The sequence below is a fragment of the Callithrix jacchus genome, chromosome 5 (assembly GCF_049354715.1).
Source record: "Callithrix jacchus isolate 240 chromosome 5, calJac240_pri, whole genome shotgun sequence".
NCBI lineage: Eukaryota > Metazoa > Chordata > Mammalia > Primates > Cebidae > Callithrix > Callithrix jacchus.
Genome location: NC_133506.1, coordinates 25,609,243 through 25,631,440, shown reverse-complemented (window position 1 = coordinate 25,631,440; position 22,198 = coordinate 25,609,243). Strand labels below are relative to the sequence as shown.

At 42.3% G+C, this 22,198-nt stretch overlaps 1 protein-coding gene and 1 pseudogene across 2 annotated transcripts in view; one reads left to right on the top strand and one right to left on the bottom strand.

The window, feature by feature from the left end:
* DTD1 (D-aminoacyl-tRNA deacylase 1) overlaps positions 1-22,198 on the bottom strand; it is a 165,752-nt gene that overhangs the window by 104,372 nt on the left and 39,182 nt on the right. The gene's annotated exons all lie outside the window — the stretch shown is intronic.
* On the top strand, positions 7,017-7,586 carry LOC118153582 (double homeobox protein A-like; annotated as a pseudogene).

The window sequence follows — 22,198 nt, the reverse complement described above, 5'->3', positions numbered from 1 at the left end:
GATCACATCACTTTACTCCAGCCCGCGTGACACAGAAAGACTCCATCTCAAAAAAAAAAAAAAAAAAAAAAATACAACTAGCTAGCTGTTGTAACAGCTTTTTTGAAAATCCACCACTTGTCACTGCTCTGAAATGGCATCCTTTATTATCGTCTCAACTTCCCATAAATAATCAGGTTCTCTTTCAGGTCTTTCATCTAGTCTGCTAATAGGTTTCTTTCTCGCTCTCCTAGCACCATCTGTTGCATTACCAGAGTGGTGGAATACATTTTTATATTTAGGAAGGCCAGTACCCTCTGTGAGATTTTTTAAAATTACATTTATCTCTTTAATTCCACTCGAATTTATTCTAAGGTATGGTATAAAGTAAGGATCTAAAATGATTAGTTTTCCGTAATTGCAACCAGTTGCCCAATTACTACCTACTGAGAAATCCTCCATCTGCCTTTAGCTTGTAATGCCTGCTTTATCACGTTGCAACCATACACAGCAAATAGCACATAGTCAATTCTGAGCTGCCTCTTGCTTTCCCATAATTGGTCTAAGATCCCTGCCCTTGGGGAACTTATATTTTGGCAGAGGAGACAATAAATGTAAAAAGTAAACAACCAATAGACACAGTGACAATATTTTAAAACATAAGTCTGACAAAGGAAGTCAGAAGTGGAGCAGCGTGGGGCACTGGGTGCTCAGTGCAGGGCAGCTGCAGCATGAAGTAGGGTGATCAGCGTGCAGGCCAGGAGTCCAGAGTGAGGGGGCAGACTTCGTCATGGAGAAAAATGGCCAGGATGGGGGCAGGGAGGACAGGGCCGTGATAGGCTGCAACATGACAGGGTGACAGGGCTGATTTCACAGGCATGTGACCTGAGCAGGCACACAAGGCCCCACACTCAAACGGTTCTGCATTTAGTTTAATGCTCTGTTATAGCCATGTGGAAACTGTTAACAACTTTATCTCTGTGTTTCTGTTTTTGTTTTCGTTTTGAGACAGGGTCTTGCTTTGTCACCCAGTCTGGAGTTCAGTGGTGCAATCTTGGCTCACAGCAGCCTTGACCTCCCAGGCCCAAGCAATCCTCCCACCTCAGCCTCCTGAGTAGCAGGGACTACAGGCATGCACCACCACAGCGGGCTAAGTTCTTTTACATTGCTCTGTTTAAATGTTGTAAGATAATCTCTCCCTATGTTGCCCAGTCTAGTCTCAAACTTCTGGGCTCAAGCAGTCTACCTGCCTCCACCTCCCAAAGTGCAGGAATTATGGGCATGAGCCACTGCACCCAGCCCAATTTTAGTCCAACAGGACTTCTGCAGCATGTGGGCATGAGCAGAAGTGATACATACAATACGGGGGTCTGATGCCTTTCCCTGCTGTCAACTGAGCACAGCACTGGGATGCCCTGAGCACAGCACTGGGTGGGCCCACAATGCATGGGGGTTCAGCAACACTCAACTCGTGTACAGTAAGCATGTTACTTCTGCGACTGCGTAACAAGGTGTTGACACCCCAAGAGCTCACCATTTCCATCTGAACCAGAACTTGCCTTGAACACAGAAAGTATGATGGTGTTCTAAGAAAGACGAATGGCTGAGAAAGTCCACCAGAATCTTTCTTACTCAGTCTTGTCCCGTGTCAGCCACCCCTTCCCCTGAACATGCTGACTCAGAAAGCAAACAAGGTGACCCACAGCTCCCTGTCCTGACAGTCCCTGCGGACTCATCAGTGAACCGAACAAGACAGTGGTGGCAGGACATGTGTGAGACAAAACGAGGGAGTAAGTTAGTTCCCTCTGTTCTGGTAAGAATGAAATTCATATGATGTAGAGCTATATAATACAAATTGTGTAACTCTGGTCATTCCACATACAAGTTAAATGTGCATTTAAAACTAGCATTGCACAATATAAATGGTAAAATTCATGCTAATAATTTAAATTTTTTATTTGTACTTGGTTATAATGACTTAAAATAGAAAATAAAAAACAACATGACAAGTGTAGAGATGAAAGAAAGGAAAATCCTTTGCCTTTTAGCGCCTTTAAAAGTACTTTTCTACTGCTTTTTGAACAAGGAGTCTGGCATTTTTCATCTTGCACCAAGCCCTGAAAATGCTCTAATTCAGCCCGTGGGTGGCCAAGGAAAAAGGTCCCCACCAAGGTGCTGGGCACTCTCTTGTCCTCCTGCGCCCTCACTGTACATCCCAGCTCACTGCTCCCCAACTCAGCTGCAGATGCAACCATCTCTGGTCCCACCCTCAGAGAATCTGGTGTCATTGGCTTGGGCTACAGCCTATGCACTGGGAATTTTCACAGCAACTCAGATGATTCTATTGTATATTCAAGGCTGAGAACCAGTGGCTTAGGTCAAAGCTACCAAGTACTAAGTACACCTGTCCACCAACAGCCACAGATCCTGCAGCTGGCCTCCCAGCAAGGCCTGCCATAGTATCAGAGAAGACTGTACCAGCTTCCTACACCAGTGACCTGGTCCTTTATCTGTAAATATGACCCAATAACCAAGGGCCACTGGATATTCGAGGGAGATTGTCAGCACCAAAGAGAAGGGATCAGGTGAACAAAGAGAACAACTGGTACTGCAAGGCCCAACAGTGATTCAGGGAACAGAGGAGATCTTTTCAAAGCCCCGCTCCTGATGTGTGCTCCATCTAGGTTGATGACACCACTCTCCCCAGCCCCTGCCTATCTGTCCCTGCTCTGTTCCTCTCTACCCTGGCACAGTACAGCAGTGCTCACCTTCTGGGTCTTCTGCCTCCTTTGCCTCACCCAGTTCAATCTATCTGCCATCTATCTGCTACAAAAGGGTCACACCTGAAGAGTACTTCTGACCTTTCCCTCACTGCCAGACCCTCCTCAGTGGCTGCCCTGCACACCGCCAAAGGACCAAGGTAAAGTTCCTTCCCAGGATACAGCACCACTACCATGTGGCTGCCTCTCTAGCCTCATCATCCTCCCCACCCTCTTCCTTCTCACCCCATCAGACTCACCTGCCTTCATTCTCCAGGAGGCTCAAGGCTCCATGCCCATGTCCTGATCTGGGCAGGAACCACCCTTGCCCCAAGCTTTCAGACCCAGCTGCCTCTTCCTCACCCTTTGAGATACCTCTGTTCTGTACTCAGGGACACCTGTTCTGATGACCAAGCCCCCACCAAGTTTCCATGTATTCCACTCACTCCTTCAGCACCGGGCAAATAACATCCTCTCAGAACTGCCCCGACGTGACTTCCATCTCACTATGGGACAAGCTGTTGAAGAAAGAAACTATGCTTTCTTTTCTAAACTAACTTATTGCCCTTTCTAGCACCTACCACACACAATCTGGCACATGAAAAGTAGTTAATAAATACTTATAAAAAGAAACCAAATGGAGGCAGCCGCCCCAATTTCTACATGTAAAGTTAAGGGCCAAGTATAGAAATAAGCCTCTCACTCAAAGCCAATGAAAACACCAATACATTTTGGAAAATATATATTCGTGATGCAAATTAAGTTATTTGCATTTGTTATTTCTGAAATACTTGGCCTTTGAGACTTTCAGCTTGATTGATTAGAAGACCAGAGAAAGTTGGAATTCCTTTCCCCCATTGTCAGAGCTTTACTTCGTTCTGCTGAGCTCAAGTTAAAGCCAAATGTAAGTGGTTCATCTCAGAAGGTCAGGTCTGATGAGCCTGAAATGCAATCAGGTCCATATGGCTCATTAACATGCATGCCCTCCTCTCTTGACATCTGATTTCCATCAACATACAGAGACTGATGCCTGCAAAGTTCCTAAAGGTCCCCAGTGGAGCTTTCAAAACTACGTTGGGTTGTGGGTTTCTTCTGGAGAATAAGGCCTAAGGAAAACACTGTCAACAGAGACAGCCAATGAGGGCACATGAGGAAGGCAGACCTATGAATGGCCAACTGTCAACACCACAGTCACAGGTTTGTAGCACCAGAAAGGCCCCATAGGATCATCTGGCCCAACCGTCTAACCTGACACGTGAAGATACCAAATCCGAGAGGTTCTGTGATGTGACCATGGTCACTTAGTAGGAGTCCTGCCAGAATTCCCAGGCACCTGACTCCCAGACCTGCTTTAGGCTACTCTTCTTTTCCTTCCTTTAAATTCCTCAGGGGTTTTCATGAAGAAAAATAAAGGACAAAGCTACACTCAGTATCATTTGTATTGCCCCAGCCTTTAATAGAGAGACAAATGGGGTGAATGGTAGATTCAGGACTACAGGAAGCCCAGGGACACCACATCTTCCACACTGAGATGCAGCCCACAAGCTCCACGGGAAGGTGTGTGCACAGCAGCAGGCATCTGTCTGCACACGGAGAGCCACTTTCCTTGCAAACTCATGATGACATTCTTCTTCCATGATGGGCATTTCAGCCATCTACAGAACAAATGCCAGACCTAAGCCAGCTGCTAACCCATCAGGGGCCTTGACAGCCATGAAGAGAGAGGACATAGTGAATGTGTGCCATGCCTGCCAGTGCCTTGTACCTGTTCAGTGAGGCCTTGCTTCTGCTTTGGTCTCTCCCAGGGCCTTGGGCATAAATGTGAGTAGACACCTACCAACAGGCCTCCACTATCTGCAGCAGCAGTCTGAGGCCCTGGATGGCCTCATTTCGAATGCCAAGCATTCTGCATCTCCAGGAAGGATGAAGGAAAAATACTCTTAGAATGACTATTTATATACTATGCTCAGAATCTTAAACTGATGACTGAAACACGTCCACTCTGCCATATGCTAAAATGCTGACATTTCATTTTTATTGGATTTAAATATATAGTGCTTCAAACACTATAAAAAATGAACCTGCCAAAGCCCCAAACTAACTCCCAGTTGTGATTCCTGTTGTTGCTGTTGTTTTTCAGGCTGGAGGCGACGGGCTTTTTATCCTTACCCATAACCCAGGTACCAGAACATTAAAACGAATGCCACAGTCTTGTGAAACACTATTTCAACCAGGAATAGGATTCCAATGTAGTGTAAATGTTAAGAAACCTCTTTGGTTCCTTTGTATAGTATTCCACTATTAACAGGCAAACCTGGGAATTCTCCTAGGGATGTGATTAAACGTTAAAAACGAAAACACCCACCAACAGGCACATAGAGCCTTCATTTTAGTTATTGAGGCCACATCTCCAAAGCTTGCAGGAGCTGGCATCTAAGTGTATCTCATTTTTCCAGAACTGGTGGGATGACACAACTGGGCACAAGCCTCTGCTTCTGGTCTGGGAACTGCATTCTAGAGTTACACACAGATCTCTCCTGCAGGTATATAAATCAGGAGACCAGTACCTCCTGTTTCCATTTCTGCAGGTGAAAAATGAGATGTTTCGATAAAACTCCCGACACTGCACTCCTCTCAAAGTCCTGAATTTATCTCTATCTGTATCTCTCATCTACCTATCTTTGTAGAATTCCATGTCCCACAGTTGATTGACTGATTAATTGACTGACTGATTGACTTAAGAGATAAGTTCTCACTATATTGCCCAAGCTGGAGTGCAGACACATGAGCATGGCTCACTGTGACCTCAACATCCTGGGTTCAAGCAATTCTTCACCTCAGCCTTGACTGGCTGGACTACATGCATGTATCACCACATCTGGCTAATGTTTTTTTTTATTATTACTTATAGAGATGTGGTCTCACTATGGTGCACAGGCAGGTCTTGAACTCCTGGGCTCATGCAGTACTCCTGCCTTGAGCTCCCAAAGTGTTGGGATTATAGACTTGTGCCATTGCGCCAGGCCCCATGTCCCATGGTTGGGTGAAATAAGCTGAGCTCTGACCTGATTCCTTTCCTCCTCCTTCCCTTGATTTGCCTAATGTCACACCTCAGTATAGAACTGATTTATCTCAAATCTATCCTGGGTACCAAAATAGACTTGGAATGAATTCCTGAATGGATGTCTCATCTCACCTGATGCCAAGTAAAGGATCCAAGATGAGAAACGAATCTACACAGGTTCCAAGCAATTCTTTCAGGTCTATTATTCTTAACCTTTGATGATTCCTCCTCCTGTTTCATTTTATTAAATTCTATTAAGAAAGACATGAAAGAAGCATAAAAGAAAAGTTGGCCGAGCCTACCTGGTATTTTATTCCCAGGCCACATCTGAGAGGTGTACGTGTTCTGTTTTTTAAACCTGACTGGTTTTCCCAAAATAACTCCTTGAAAAAAGCTACATAGTTTTAAGACAATTTTATGGTTAACAATCATTTTCACCCAGTGAGATACCAACTTAGAACAAGTCCCAGTTTAGCCATTTATCGAATGGGATGGTGATTTTATCAACTTAAAGATTCTAGAGCCCATATTAACATGTGCTAAAGTGACATGTTGTTATACCATTCTCTGTACTTCTAGTATGTTGGAAATACTTCAAGTTTTAAAAACAATAACAAACATTACAACGGAGCAATTTCTATTGCCTAGAAAATCTAGATCTACAAAAGGAAATGCAAAAAAAGGATTTTTGCATCATCATTAGTAATAGCAAAAAATTGTGAACAACTCCCTAAACTCATCAAAAGGAAAAGAGCTACCCAAAATGCAGTATATTCATAGTACAGAATCCCACCTTGCAGTTAAAATGAATGATCTAGCTGCATATATGTAACCACGCAAAGCCCTTGCAGGGTGGGAAAGAAAGCAAGTTTCAGAAAAAAACAGGCAGTACAGGACCATTTAGGTCAAACACCTATGCACATACAAGTGCATGTAAACACACACACGCACACACGCGTGCGCGCGCGCACACACACACACACGCATCCTGAATCTAACCCTAAGGAAACATCAAACCCAAATTAAAGGACATGCTTCAAAACAATAGGCCTGTATTCTTCCAAAGAGTCAAAGTCATGTAAGTCAAGAAAAGACTGAGGAACTGATCTAGAATGAAAGACGCTAAAGACAATGACAACCAAATACAAGGCAGATTCTGGACAGAATGAAGCCCTTCTTTCAGTATGAAGCCCTTCTTGGGACTCGCTTCCAGCATGGCTGAAGACAGCTCTTCACACAAGATGGAAACAACAAATCATAGGTACATTCACACCAAATTCACAAAAGATCAACTGAAAATTCTCATCAATACCTTCAATCAAAAACTTGCTTAAAAATTAATACAGAAGAGTCAAGAATCCAGATTTGGTTTCAGAACCAAAGAACTAGGCACAGATTCCAGAAAAGACCAGACCCGAGACTTTAGAATCAAGCCAGAACCATAAACATGATCAACCTGGTAGAGAAGCCAGACAGTGTTGTACTACCTACAGCACCTCTCAATTACGTACTCTCAACAAGGCATTTATGAAAAACTCATACCCTGTGATTGATTCCAGAGAACAACCTGCTAAAGAAATTGGTGCTCCAGAGTCAAGAGACCAAATGTTGTTCCAAAAATTGAAGATCTAGATTTCATCTTCAGAGAAAAAGGGAACCTGTTGCAGCCTTAGAACAAGAAGACCAGGGGCAGGATCTCTGAAGGACTTCATAGTACAGAAGATACAAAAAATGGCACCAACCTTACTAGCAACTCTCATTTCTCTAGAGCCAGAACATGGTGAATACAGTCAAGTTCCGTGTATTTGATATTATCAATTTGGGTTCCAAATCTCTCTCACAGTCTTCCTGGGAATCTATCCGTCTGCTGAAACTGCAAGCTAAGCCTTCTGAAGAGGGTAAAGGACTTGGCCAAATGTGGTAGCTCACACTTGTAATAGGACTTCAGGAGGCTGAGGTAGAAAGATTGCTTGAGCCCAGGAGATTGAAACCAGCCTATGCAACATAGCAAGAGCCTGTCTATTATAAAAATAAAATAAAATAAATAAAAAGGACTGTAGGAGGCAGAGATAGGTACAGGAGGCATCACATTACCCTATCGACCCAGCCTGGATGCAGAGTTCAGCAGACCTTGAGACAATGAAAATAAACTTAATGATAATAAAAAAAAAAAAAAAAAAAACTTTCTTGAGATAACTGGTAAATTATGAATGGAGTCTGAAGATGGAGCTAGTAAAATGTCAATGCTAATTTTCTGATTTTGATGGCTGTTTTGGGGCTTCTACAAGAGAATGTCTCTGTTTGCAGGAGATATACGAATGAGTTCAGGGTTGAGAAGGCATCAGGTCAACAAGTTACGTTCAAGTGATTTCAGAAAATAAAGTCCCTAATACTGTTCTCCCAACCAGTCTGCAAGTACAAATATCACATACTTTATACTACATACTAAAACTAACTCAAAATGGATCAAATATCTAAATGTAAAAACTAAAACTATAAAACTCTTAGAAGAAAACACAAAGAAAAAGCTTCATGATTTAGATTTGGCAATGATTTCTTGAATATAATATCAAAAGCACAGGCAACAAAAGAAAAAATAGACAAACTGGATTTCATCAGAATTAAAAACTTTTGTACTTCAAAAAATACCACCTAGCCAGGCATGGTGGTGCATGTCTGTAATCCCAGCTACATGGGAGGTTGAGGCAGGAGAATGGCTTGAATCCAGGAAGCAGAGGTTGTGGTGAGCTGAAATCACACCATTGCACTCCAGCCTGGGCAACAAAAGCAAAACTCCATCTCAAACAAACAAGCAAACAAAACACACCACCAACAAAGTGCAAAGGCAATCCACAGAATGAGAAAAAAAATTGCAGATTTCATCTTCAGAGAAATGAATAAGAAATTTGTCTGATAAGAAATTAATATACAGAATACATAAAGAACTCCTGCAATTCAACAATTAAAAAAAAACTGGGCAAAGAACTGAAACAGACAGATCTCCAAAGAACATACACAAATGGCCGCTTGCCTGTAATCCCAGCTATTCAGGAAGCTGAGGCAGGAGAATCACTTGAACCCAGGAGGCAGAGGTTGCAGTGAACCAAGATCATGCCATTGCACTCCAGCCTGGGCAACAAGAGTGAAACTCTGTCTCAAAAAAAAAAAAAAAAAAAGAAGATATACCAATGACCAATAAGCACATGAAAAGATGCTCAACATCACTAATCATTAGAGAAATGTAACTCAAAACCACAATGAGATACAGTTCACACTTATTAGGATGACCAGTATCAGAAAACACACACACATGATAGCAAACATTGGTGAGGATATGGGGAAATAGAACCCTTGTGCATTGCTGGTGGGAATGTAAAATGGTACAGACACTATGGAAAACATATAGTGTGATTCCTCAAAAACTTAAACAAAGAACTACCATATGATCCACAATATGTTCCTAGGTATTTACCCAAAAGAATTAAAAGCAGGGTCTTGAAGAGATATTTATACACCAATGTTAACAGCAGCACTATTCACAATAACTAAAAAGTGGAAGCAACCTAAGTGTGCATGCATGGATGAATGGATAGACAAAATGTGATATACACACACAAAAGAATTAGGCTGGGAGCAGTGGCTCATGCCTGTAATCCCAGCACTTTGGGAGGCCGATGCAGATGGGTCACAAGGTCAGGAGTTCAAGACCAGCCTGACCAACATGGTGAAACCCTGCCTCTACTAAAAATACAAAAATTAGCTGGGCATGGTGGCAGGTGCCTGTAATCCCATCTACTTGGGAGGCTGAGGCACAAGAATCGCTTGAACCCGGGAAGTGGAGGTTGCAGTGACCCAACACCACACCATTGCACTCCAGCCTGGGCAACAAAGTGAGAATCCGTCTCAAAAAAAAAAAAAGAGAGAGAGAATCTTCTGTGGCCATAAAAACAAAACTCTGACACATGCTGTGAACATAAGGCTCACCATGGATGAACCTTGAAGAAATTATGCTAAGTGATCTAAGCCAGTCACAAAAGGACAAATACCATGTAATTCCATTCATATGATACTCAGAGTGATCAAATTCAAAAGGCAGAAAGTACTATAAAATGGTTATTGCCAGCAGCAGAAGGAAGAAGAGACTCAGGAATTAATATTTAAGGGTAAAGTTTCGGTTTTGTAAGATGAAAAGAATTCTGTAGATAGGCAGGGCTCACACCTGTAATCCCAGCACTTTGGGAGGACGAGGCAGGCAGATCACTTGAGGTCAGGAGTTCGAGACCAGCCTGGCCAACATGGTGAAACCTCATCTCTACTAAAAATACAAAAATTAGCCAGGCATGGTGGCGTGCTCCTTTAGTCCTAGCTACTCAGGAGACTGAGGCAGGAGAATTGTTTAAACCCGGGAGGTGGAGGTTGCAGAGAGCTGATCATACCACTGTACTCCAGCCTGGGCAACAGAGCAAGACTCCCATCTCAAAAAAAAAACAATTCTGTGGATAGATGGTGATAATAATGGCTGCACAAGAACACAAATATACTAATGCCACGAAACTGTATGCCTAAAAATTTTAGGTTATGTATAATTTAACACAATTTTAAAAACTCTTCTGATATACATGCACCCAGAGACACCATGTGTAAATGTAGGTAAACATATTTTTATTAAGTCTGGAAGTAAATACATAGAACTATCAACAGTGCTACCTCTGAGAATGAGCATTATTGTTGAAAATATTTTTAGTATATCTTAAACTTCTAAATTCTTAAAAGAATACTGATTTTATGTATTAGGTATAATAAAAATTGACATAAAATGCTATTTTATGAACTCATGAGAAAAAAGATAAGAAAATAACTCTTTCTATAAAAATACCTTTCTACTAGGAATACTATAAAAGCTTACTATTAAAAAATAACATTTCTGGGAGAAATGCCAGATATAGGTGATGTGGATAGAGGCAGCAAACCACATTGCCAGGTATGTACCTATGCAACAATCTTGCATGTTCTTTACATGTGCCCCAGAACCTATAATGCAATAAATATACATATAAAGAATAAAATTACACACTTACTAAGTAAGTAAATCATGTTTAACTTAAAAAAAAACATTTCTAAATTGTTACTTTCCAGTTAATACACTGCTTGCTTGCTTGGAATTTTTTTTAAGTAGTAATTAAAATAATAAGAGACTCTTCCCAAAAAAAAATGAAGGGGACAAAGGGACAACATGAAACTTAAAAAAAAAAAAATCCTCAGAACATAAGGCTAGATCTGGTCTGGATTTAAAAATGAAATTTTATAGAACTTGTACTTATCCCCTAAAGGTTTCATGACCCACCAATGACACGGATGGTTAATAATAGCCTCTGCCCTCCCTCTGCAGTCAAACAGCAATGCAATTCCTGAACAGAGCCACTGCCTGGGGGATATTATGTGAGTATCGTGTTCCTGACTTAGCAGGAGAAATGGAAAATGGAAACAAGGCCACAAACTTAGATCTTTCCATTACACAGAAATTGAGGCTTCCGGGCTTCACTTTCATCATTAAAAATAGAAAAAGAAATTGACTTCACATTTTATGGAAAATAGTCAAAGGAATATATTTTATGTGAAAAATATTCATAGACATGCTATTCTTTTGTGTTTCATATTGACAAAAATAACTGCAGTGGTGGAGCTAGTGAGGTACAAAGCGGCTGCTGCCAGACTCTTGACCAGCCAGCAACAAGAGGCACGCTGGAGCCCACAGCAGGACAGCCTCCTCCAGTCCTGACTTCTGCTCCGCCTCTGGAGCAGCTGCCTCCCTTCTGACAACGACTTTCCATAATTTCCAAGATCAATGAATACCAGGAAATATATTTTTCCAAAAATAAATCTTTCTTTTTCTGACAAGCTCCTATGACTGACATTTGGAAATTTCCCTGAAAATATTAGCTACAATAGTATACATAAATCAAATTGAATATACATGTTTCTTAGGCTTTTTACAGTGTCTTTTTATAATTAATGTTTTTGTATTTGGGTAAAAAACTGGGCAACAGTGAAACATCTGGCTTGATGTTGACCTGGAAAAAGGAGCCTGCTTCCCTGAACTTGCTTGTTTTTTTTTTTTTAAAAAAAGAAACCATCAAACAAGTTCTGGCTTTTGTGTGCAGACTGTGCCCAAGGATCCCTAGGAACCAGGGGTGAGCATCCCACTCCTTGATGTCCAATGTCTGATGTCATCATAGAAACTCGTGCCACGGAATCCCTCCTTCATGCTGGCCCTGGAGGCAAGAATGGGGTCATTCTTGCAGTGAACCATGGGAGGCTGGACTTTACAGTATTACCCCCTAATGCTCAAGCCACAGTATGAAAGAACCACAGATGAGTCACTTACAGAAACACTCTACTGTGGAAGGCAGAACACGAGAGTGGTTGAGGGCCTCCAAAGTGCATCCAGAATCTTTCCCCAGCTCCTAAATGTCCTCTCTGCCACCCTGTCGCAGGTCACACATCCCCCTGTCCTGAGCCTACACTAAACCCAGTCTCATCTATCTCTGCAAACACACGTCAGCACTCTCAACATTCTAATAAGTCTTTGGCTTACTAACAATAAAAGCCAAATTCCTTACCTTGGCCCATGAGGCCTTGTTCCATCAAGCCCAGGTCCAAGCTCTGGCCTCAGGTCTTTCCCCTCTCCCTGTCACCCTCCAAGCTCCAGCCACACTGGCTTTTCTTCCACCAGTCACCCTAGAGCTCTGCATCCGCTGACCCGTCTGTCTGGCACATGTGTCCTTCAGTCTTCACTGGCTCCCTCTTATCTCAGCATCCTTCCCTAGTGCTTGTGCCTAAGGGGACCTCTACCCAACAGCATTCTCTACACCTAACCCTGTTTGATTTCTTTATATCATCAGAATTTTAAACTATACTTTTTTTTGTTTGTTTCCCTACTAGAATGGAAGCTTCATGAGGGTACAATGTTGGTTCAGTGCTGGACCTACATGCAGGGTCAGCACAGAGCAAGCACCCAATAACAATTTGCTGGATGAATGTATAAGATGAGTCAGTAGTGGACAGGTGAATGAATAGATGGATGCATGGATGGATGGATGGATGGATGGATGGATGGATGGATGGATGAGTGGATGGGTGGATGGATGGATGGATGGGTGGATGGGTGGATGGGTGGATGGATGGATGGATGGATGGATGGATGGATGGATAGATGGATGGATAGATGGATGGATAGATGGATGGATAGATGGGTGGATGGATAGATGGGTGGATGGACAAGTAGATAAATGAACAAGCAAACAAACTAACAAACAAATGAGCATGAGCTTTTATTCAAGGGCATTACCACTATGAAATCCTTGTCACACCATGTGGTGGGGAGTCAAAGGCAGAAGGAAAACCTCACCTGGATGGGCACTGAGGTAAGCCCCATGAGTGAAGAGTTACCTATCTGAAATGGATCTTAAAAGATGGGATGATGTCAGAAGGCAGAGACAGGGAAGCAGTTCGTTTCAGGTGGATAAGCAGAAACACACAAAAAATTGTGATTCTTCTTCATGAAACAGTAAATAATCTCCAGGAAACTAGTCTACAATTCACTGTGAAAAGCTTTTACCATGAACTCAATAGGTAATAATACACCATAAAATATGAGCCCTTAACAATTTCCCATGTGTGTTTAAATGTAAATAATCAGCCAACTGCCCATCGAAGCTTCCACATTCATGCATTTCATTAAATTATAATTTCCATGCAGAGGCTAAAATGTCAATCATCCTGGGTTTTTATTCTAGTTCCATTAACACTTCGACAGATGAGTAAGGCATTCCATGTCTGGCACTCAGAAAGCCAAGAAAACTATAAATTACTTTTGAACTGCAAGTCTTAAAGAGGCTACACCGCTACAATCTTGCCCAGCCACTGAGCAATCCACATGTTGGGCTCCTCTCTCTTAGGAAAAAAATTATTCCCCCGCCACATGCCTCAATGTCACCCAATAGAGTGGCCAATCATCAATCACTAATGTATTGAGCTGTTGTTGCTGCATCGGCTTTCCCTTCACACATCTGTAATTGTGTTGAGAAGGCACCACGCTCTGGGAACATTTTCATCACTGCCTGTGTGGCGGGGGAAGGGGGTGTTGGGTGACTGAGGGCTCGTTGATGAGTAAGAACAGTCTCACATGTGACCTCAGTAATCAAGCCTAGCCATCTTGCTTCCTGGCAGCTGCAGTAGCATAGGTTGTAAAGTATTTTTAGACATTTGGGAGTAGGGAAGGGAGGGCAGGGTGGTCCAGAAGAAACCAATGCCTGGTGCAGATGATCATGGCCAGGCCTGATTCTCTCTGTTCCAGTAGTTCTCAAATGTCAGTGTGCTTCGGAGCACACAAAGACCTGGTTAGAAACATAAAAGGGCTACTCTTCTGCCCTCCACATCCAAACACACCAGGAACTCTGGTTCAAAAACCCTGGGTGGGCCCAGGACTCTGAATTTTAGTAAGCACCCTGGGTGGCTTGATGCCAGTGGTCCTCATTCTGCCATTTGTATACCACAAGGCCCTGGGCTACTTTGGCAGAGAAAGAATATATAATCTCTGCACACAACAGCCCCCAGGTTCACCAGCATTTTCACTTCTTGGGACCTCCGGAGAATGTAACAAAAGCCCTGGGCCCTTTTCTCCCAGAAAAAGGCACTTGCATACATACACACACACACAACTTGTAGGATAAGCTCAGACCAGTCTGTGAACCCCTAAGGGTCTACTTGATCCAGTTCACACCTCACTGGCCCATCCTAACCTTCTCTTAGAGACTAAGACTTAAAAAGGTAACTACCTCATCAGTCATTACAGGCTATACCTATACTGTAGCATGTTGGCAAATATCTCTGTGTAGATGAACGTTTTATCTACCTTTTAAAAAATTATAGCAAGAGCTGCATTTTTTTAGATTCCTATCACTTCCAGATCATTCTTCTCTCTACATTACTAATGCAAATGTTTGGGCAAGGTTTTCTACAAAACACCACTGATTAGAAGAATATTTTTCTATATTGGATTCCCAATTAAAATATTGAGTCTGTATAACTAAATTATTTACTATATACAATGTATAAATCCATGAAAGGAAAAACTCTACCTCTCTCCCTTGAGAATAAAAAGGATGCTCTTAATCTTTGGTAGGTCAAGTCAGTAAGGTAAAGAATTTGTTTTTTTAACACACACACAAATGAGATTATAAGATTAAAACAACTAGGAATCTGCCCAAAACACATATACAGGAACAAACAAATAAAGCCCTTAAACCTTAAAGGCACTGCCCCATTAGTGTCCTGAGGGATGGCTTTAAAGCAGAACAGATGTTTTGTTTTGGCTGGAGATTAGAAATGTCTTACGTGTCAATGGCAGAAGAGAAACAGATCTCGTTTTTAATTTACCAGCCATAATCCAACAGCAGAGAAAAAACTCTTTCCAATTTTTGCAATTTCCTAAACCTGTGCTATGGATTTAAGAGGGTAAGGTGAAAGTCAATTGATTAATCAATTCATCAGTGAGTCCCCAACAGAGAGACAGTCATGCCAGCCTTATAAAGTCTTCTTTTTAAGCCCACATGAGCTGACTTAGGACAATCATCCATTTGGAAACAAATTAAAATGAGAAAAGTGATCCCTTGCAGCTCTGCACTAGGAAGAAAAACATCTACTAAGCTCCCACCCTTCCGTACCAAATATTCATGTCATAGGCAGGCATTCCCACAGGCACTGACAAGGACTCAGGATAAATTCTGACCAGGCAGAGCAGTGAGGCCAGGAGCCCACCCACCTCTACACCCAACTCACTCCCCAGATGGTTGAGCTGATCTGATAATTCATAGAAAGCAGGTGTTCAGACAGAAAGAATCAAAAAACCAGGTGTGATTCCATGTGTGGTGAGAAGTCTGGCCAGATGGCAGCCTAGCCCTGGTAAGAGGCCTTCCATGCAGTGGTTAGGTCCCAGAAGTCAGTGTCACTGACAAAGACTGCACAACAGCAACAACAACTCCATAATGAGGAAGCTTTGCTGAGTTGCCACTTCTGTTTTGGTGATACTTCAGCGTAAACAAAGCTGGACTCTCAGTCAACATTTGCTCAATAAATTAATATGACAAAATTAACTAATATGACCGGAGTAATTGACAGGATCTGGCTACCATCTTGGCAGCCCAACTTTAAAACATACTCCTGCAGCAAGTCAACAACTCGAGCTTGGTTCAGGCCATGTGAACACTGAAGCTGAAACCAACCACAATTAGAGGTAGAATCTAGAATTCAAGCCTAAAAACAGAGTGAAATGGAGTACATTTAAATCACTGTTCTTCCACGAAGAGAGGCAAAGTTACTAGCAACAACATAATTCTTCCTTATATTCAGAATACTTCTCATGTGATTTGTCCCCAAACTGAAATATTTAGCATATGAGAGCCCCGCTCTGTCCACCTATGATGGGGCTGCCTGGTAGAAGCAAGCCACCTGTGTGCTCCTGTGTCCTTCATTTCACCTCTGGATTCCACAGCAGGCAATGAAAAGGCTGCCCCTGTCACTGGAAGTATGAATACATGAAACTTAGTGGAATTATTTCCCCCCACACCCTCTTACCCTACATATTTCTTTCAGATCCTACAGAAGCCATGAATGTCTCAATCTTCACATTACGAGGTCTAGGCACAGGGATGAATGCTTACTGATAACACAATTATACAGAGAAAATTATGGATAAGCAATGGTGATACTCAGAGGAGCATGAAATTAATAGTTCTGTAAAATTAAAGGCACCATGTTTCGCTAGCCAACTTATCCCAGTGATTTGTCATTAAACACGTCAATTAACTCAAATACGTATATTTGAAAATTCATTTCTTTAGCTCCTTTCAGCATTTCCATTTATTGATATCTTCAGTGGCACTAAATAAATGAGAATGTAAATAATTAATGGCAATGCTATGACCTAGATGGGCCCTAGTCCCCAGGGAAGAGTGCTTCAATTACTAAATGTTTCCCCTCACCAGGAAAAACTCCTTCTGCTCCCCTATCCATGTGAGGCTCAGAAAAACAAGCCCTACTCAGGGGAAGGGCACTTAAGATTAAAACAAGAAAAAAGGAGAGGACTCAAGATGGCGCTGTGAGAACAACCCAGGATTGAAGCTCTCGCTGGATGCGCGGAGAGGGTGAGTCAGGGACGCATTTCCAGACAGATCTTAGTTGCCCACAGAATGGGGAAATTCCCAGGTATAAAAGAGACACGGGATGCCAGGCAGAGGTTTTGGCTGGTGTAGCCGGCAGCCGGTGCGGCTGCGGCCCGCGCCGGAGTGCAGAGGCGCTCCACAGCACTCCATACAAAAGCACACTGTTATGGGTGCCCTGTTGAACCGGCAAACTGAGACCTGAGAGGGCTGAACTTGAGACTGAACAGGACTTGGACAGTGAGCCAGCCCAGGAAATCCCAGGGACACAGCGTTTGGAGTAGCGCAGTGCGAAAAACAAAACGGCGATTCCAAACGCTCCCGGTGAGGAGGTTCCCTTAAAGCGCAGCTCTGTGGGGGAGAAGCGTCCACCATTACCGAGGCAATCAGCCCCTACTGAGGTACACGCCCATTGCTGACGCAGCCTGCCGTTGCTGAGGCAACCCGGCACAACAGAGAGACTCCGCCGCAGGGCGTAGCCCGTGGCAGCAGGGCGGAGACCGCAGCAGAAGGGCAGAGCCTGCAGCAACAGGGCGAACCTCACACCAGCAGGGCGGAGCCTCGGCAGGCAAATAGTGACTAGACTGCCTCCTAGCTGGGCAGGACAGCACAGCGGACACTCAAAAATAAAGCCCCAACCCCTTCAGAAAGAGCAGCTGGGAAAAAAAGGGTTTATGAGTTCTGTTGCAGCAGAATTAAACATAGCAGCCTAACAGCCCTGAATGAACAACAGAGATCACAGCTCAGCAATTGAGCTCCTATAAAGTACAGACTATCTCCTCAAGCAGCTCCCTGACCCCTCTATATCCAAAAGACTGACAATAGGCAGGCATCATCCTGGGACAAAGATAGCAGAAAAAGAAACTGGTAGCACCCCTCACTGTTCCACAGCTGCTATAGGTGCACCCCAGACAAGCAGGGCCTGGAGTGGACCTCAGCAGTTGTACAGTGAAGGGGCTAGACTGGTAGAAGGAAAACCAAGTAACAGAAATACTTTATCATCAACAATCTGGGTGTCCATTCAGAGACCCAATCGAAAAGTCAGCAACTACACAGACGACAGGTGGATAAATCCACAAAGATGGAAAGAAACCAGTGCAAAAAGGAGGAAAACACCCGAAACCAGAATACCTCACCTCCTAGAAAGGACCAAAACTCCTCACCAGCAAGGGAACAAAGCTGGACGGAGAATGACTGTGACGAAATGACGGAATTAGACTTCAGAAGGTGGATAATGAGAAACTTTTGTGAGCTAAAAGAACATGTTTTAAATCAATGCAAGGAAAATAAGAACCTTGAAAACAGATATGAAAAAAGATTCGAGAAAATGATAACAAGAATGGATAACTTAGAGAGGAATATGAATGAATTAAAGGAGCTGAAAAACACAATACGAGAACTTCGCGAAGCATGCACAAGTTTCAATAGCCGAATTGACCAAGCAGAAGAAAGAATTTCAGAAGTCGAAGATCAACTCAATGAAATAAAACGAGAAACCAAGATCAGAGAAAAAAGCGCAAAAAGGAATGAACAAAGTCTCCAAGAAATGTGGGACTATGTGAAGAGACCTAACCTACGTTTGATAGGTGTACCAGAATGTGATGAAGAGAATGAATCCAAGCTGGAAAATACTCTTCAGGACATCATCCAGGAAAATTTCCCCCACCTAGCAAGACAGGCCAACACTCAATTACAGGAAATACAGAGAACACCACAAAGATATTCCGCAAGAAGAGCAACCCCAAGGCACATAATCATCAGATTCAACAAGGTTGAAATGAAGGAGAAAATACTAAGGGCAGCCAGAGAGAAAGGTCGGGTCACCCACAAAGGGAAGCCCATCAGACTCACAGCAGATCTATCGGCAGAAACTCTACAAGCCAGAAGAGAGTGGGGGCCAATATTCAACATCCTTAAAGAAAAGAATTTTCAAACCAGAATTTCATATCCAGCCAAACTGAGCTTCATAAGTGAAGGAAAAATAAAATCCTTTGCCAACAAGCAAGTACTCAGAGATTTTGTTACCACCAGGCCTGCTTTACAAGCGCTCCTGAAAGAGGTACTACACGTAGAAAGGAATAACCAGTACCAGCCATTCTAAAATCACACTAAACGCTAAAGAGCATCAACATAATGAAGAATCTACAACAACTAACGGGCAAAACAGCCAGCTAGCATCAAAATGGCAGTATCAAATTCACACATAACAATATTAACCCTAAATGTAAATGGACTAAATGCACCAATCAAAAGACACAGACTGGCAAATTGGATAAAAAGCCAAAACCCATCAGTGTGCTGTATCCAGGAAACCCATCTCACATGCAAGGATACACAAAGGCTCAAAATAAAGGGATGGAGGAAGATTTACCAAGCAAATGGAGAGCAAAAAAAAGCAGGAGTTGCAATTCTCATCTCTGATAAAATAGACCTTAAAGCAACAAAGATCAAAAGAGACAAAGAAGGCTATTACATAACGGTAAAAGGATCAATACAACAAGAAAAGCTAACGATCCTAAACATATATGGACCCAATACAGGAGCACCCAGATACATAAGGCAAGTTCTTAACGACTTACAAAGAGACTTAGACTCCCACACAATAATAGTGGGAGACTTTAACACTCCACTGGCAATATTAGACAGATCAACCAGACAGAAAATCAACAAGGACATCCAGGGCTTGAACTCAGACCTGGAGCAAGCAAACCTGATAGACATTTACAGAACTCTCTACCCCAAATTCACAGAATATACATTCTTCTCAGCACCACATCACACCTATTCTAAAATTGACCACATAATTGGAAGTAAAGCACTGCTCAGCAAATGCAAAACAACTGAAATCATAACAAACAGCCTCTCAGACCATAGTGCAATCAAGTTAGAACTCAGAATTCAGAAACCGACCCAGAACTGCACAGCTTCATAGAAACTGAACAACTGGCTCTTGAATGTTGACTGGATAAACAACGAAATGAAGGCAGAAATAAAGAAGTTCTTCGAAACCAATGAGAACGAAGAAACAACATGCCAGAATCTCTGGGACACATTTAAAGCAGTCTCTAGAGGAAAGTATATAGCAATAAGTGCCCATATGAGAAGAATGGAGAGATCCAAAATTGACACCCTACCGTCAAAATTGGAAGAGCTAGAGGAGCAAGATCAAAAAATCTCAAAACCCAGCAGAAGACAAGAAATAACTAAGATCAGAGCAGAACTGAAGGAGATTGAGACACGAAAAACCCTCCAAAAAATCAATAAATCCAGAGCTGGTTTTTGAAAAGATCAACAAAATAGACAGACCACTAGCCAGATTGATTAAAAAGAAAAGAGAGAACAACCAAATAGATGCAATAAAAAACGATAAAGGGGAAATCACCACAGATTCCACAGAAATTCAAACCATCATCAGAGAATATTACAAACAACTCTATGCACATAAACTAGTAAACCTGGAAGAAATGGATAAATTCCTGGACTCCTGTGTCCTCCCAAGCCTAAACCAGGAGGAAGCTGAAACTATGAATAGACCAATAACAAGGGCTGAAGTCGAGGCAGCAATTAAGAGCCTACCACACAAAAAAAGCCCAGGTCCAGACGGGTTCACAGCCGAATTCTACCAGATACACAAAGAGGAGCTGGTACCATTTCTTCTGAAACTATTCCAAATAATACAAAAAGAAGGAATCCTTCCCAAATCATTCTATGAGACCAATATCATCCTGATACCAAAACCCGGTAGAGACCCAACAAGAAAAGAAAACTTCAGGCCAATATCCATGGTGAACATAGATGCAAAAATCTTCAATAAAATATTGGCAAGCGGATTGCAACAGCAAATCAAAAAACTTATTCATCATGATCAAGTAGGATTCATCCCGGGGATGCAAGGCTGGTTCAACATACGCAAGTCTATCAACGTAATTCACCACATAAACAGAGCCAAAACAAAAACCACATGATTATCTCAATTGATGCAGAGAAGGCATTTGACAAAATTCAACAGCCCTTTATGCTAAAAACCCTCAATAAACTCGGTATCGATGGAACGTATCTCAAAGTAATAAAAGCTATTTATGACAAGCCAACAGCCAATATCATACTTAATGGGCAAAAACTGGAAGCATTCCCTTTGAAATCTGGCACTAGACAAGGATGCCCTCTTTCACCACTCCTATTCAATATAGTACTGGAAGTTCTAGCCACAGCAATCAGGCAAGAAAAAGAAATAAAGGGTATTCAAATAGGAAAGGTGGAAGCCAAATTGTCTCTATTTGCAGACGACATGATAGTATACTTAGAAGACCCCATCGCCTCAGCCCAAAAACTCCTGAAACTGATAAGCAACTTCAGCAAAGTCTCAGGATATAAAATCAATGTGCAAAAATGACAAGCCTTCCTCTACACCAATAACAGACTTAAAGAGAGCCAAATCAAGAACGAACTGCCATTCACAATTGCTACAAAAAGAATAAAATACCTTGGAATACAACTCACAAGGAACGTAAGGGACCTCTTCAAGGAGAACTACAAACCACTGCTCAACGAAATCAGAGAGGACACAAACAGATGGAGAAACATTCCATGTTCATGGTTAGGAAGAATTAATATCGTAAAAATGGCTATACTGCCCAAAGTAATTTACAGAATCAATGCTATACCCATCAAGCTACCATTGACTTTCTTCACAGAACTGGAAAAAACCACCATGAACTTCATATGGAACCAAAAGAGAGCCCGCATAGCCAAGTCAATTCTAAGCAAAAAGAACACAGCGGGGGGCATCACACTACCAGATTTCAAACTATACTACAAGCCTACAGTAATCAAAACAGCATGGTACTGGTGCCAAGACAGAGATATAGACCAATGGAACAGAACAGAGGCATCAGAGGCAACACAACATATCTACAACCATACAATCTTTGATAAACCCGACAAAAACAAGCAATGGGGAAAGGATTCCCTGTTCAACAAATGGTGCTGGGAAAACTGGCTAGCCATGTGCAGAAAGCAGAAACTGAACCCCTTCCTGACACATTACACCAAAATTAACTCCAGATGGATTAAAGACTTAAACATAAGACCTAGCACCATAAAAACCCTAGAAGGAAATCTAGGCAAAACCATCCAGGACATAGGAGTAGGCAAGGACTTCATGAACAAAACATCAA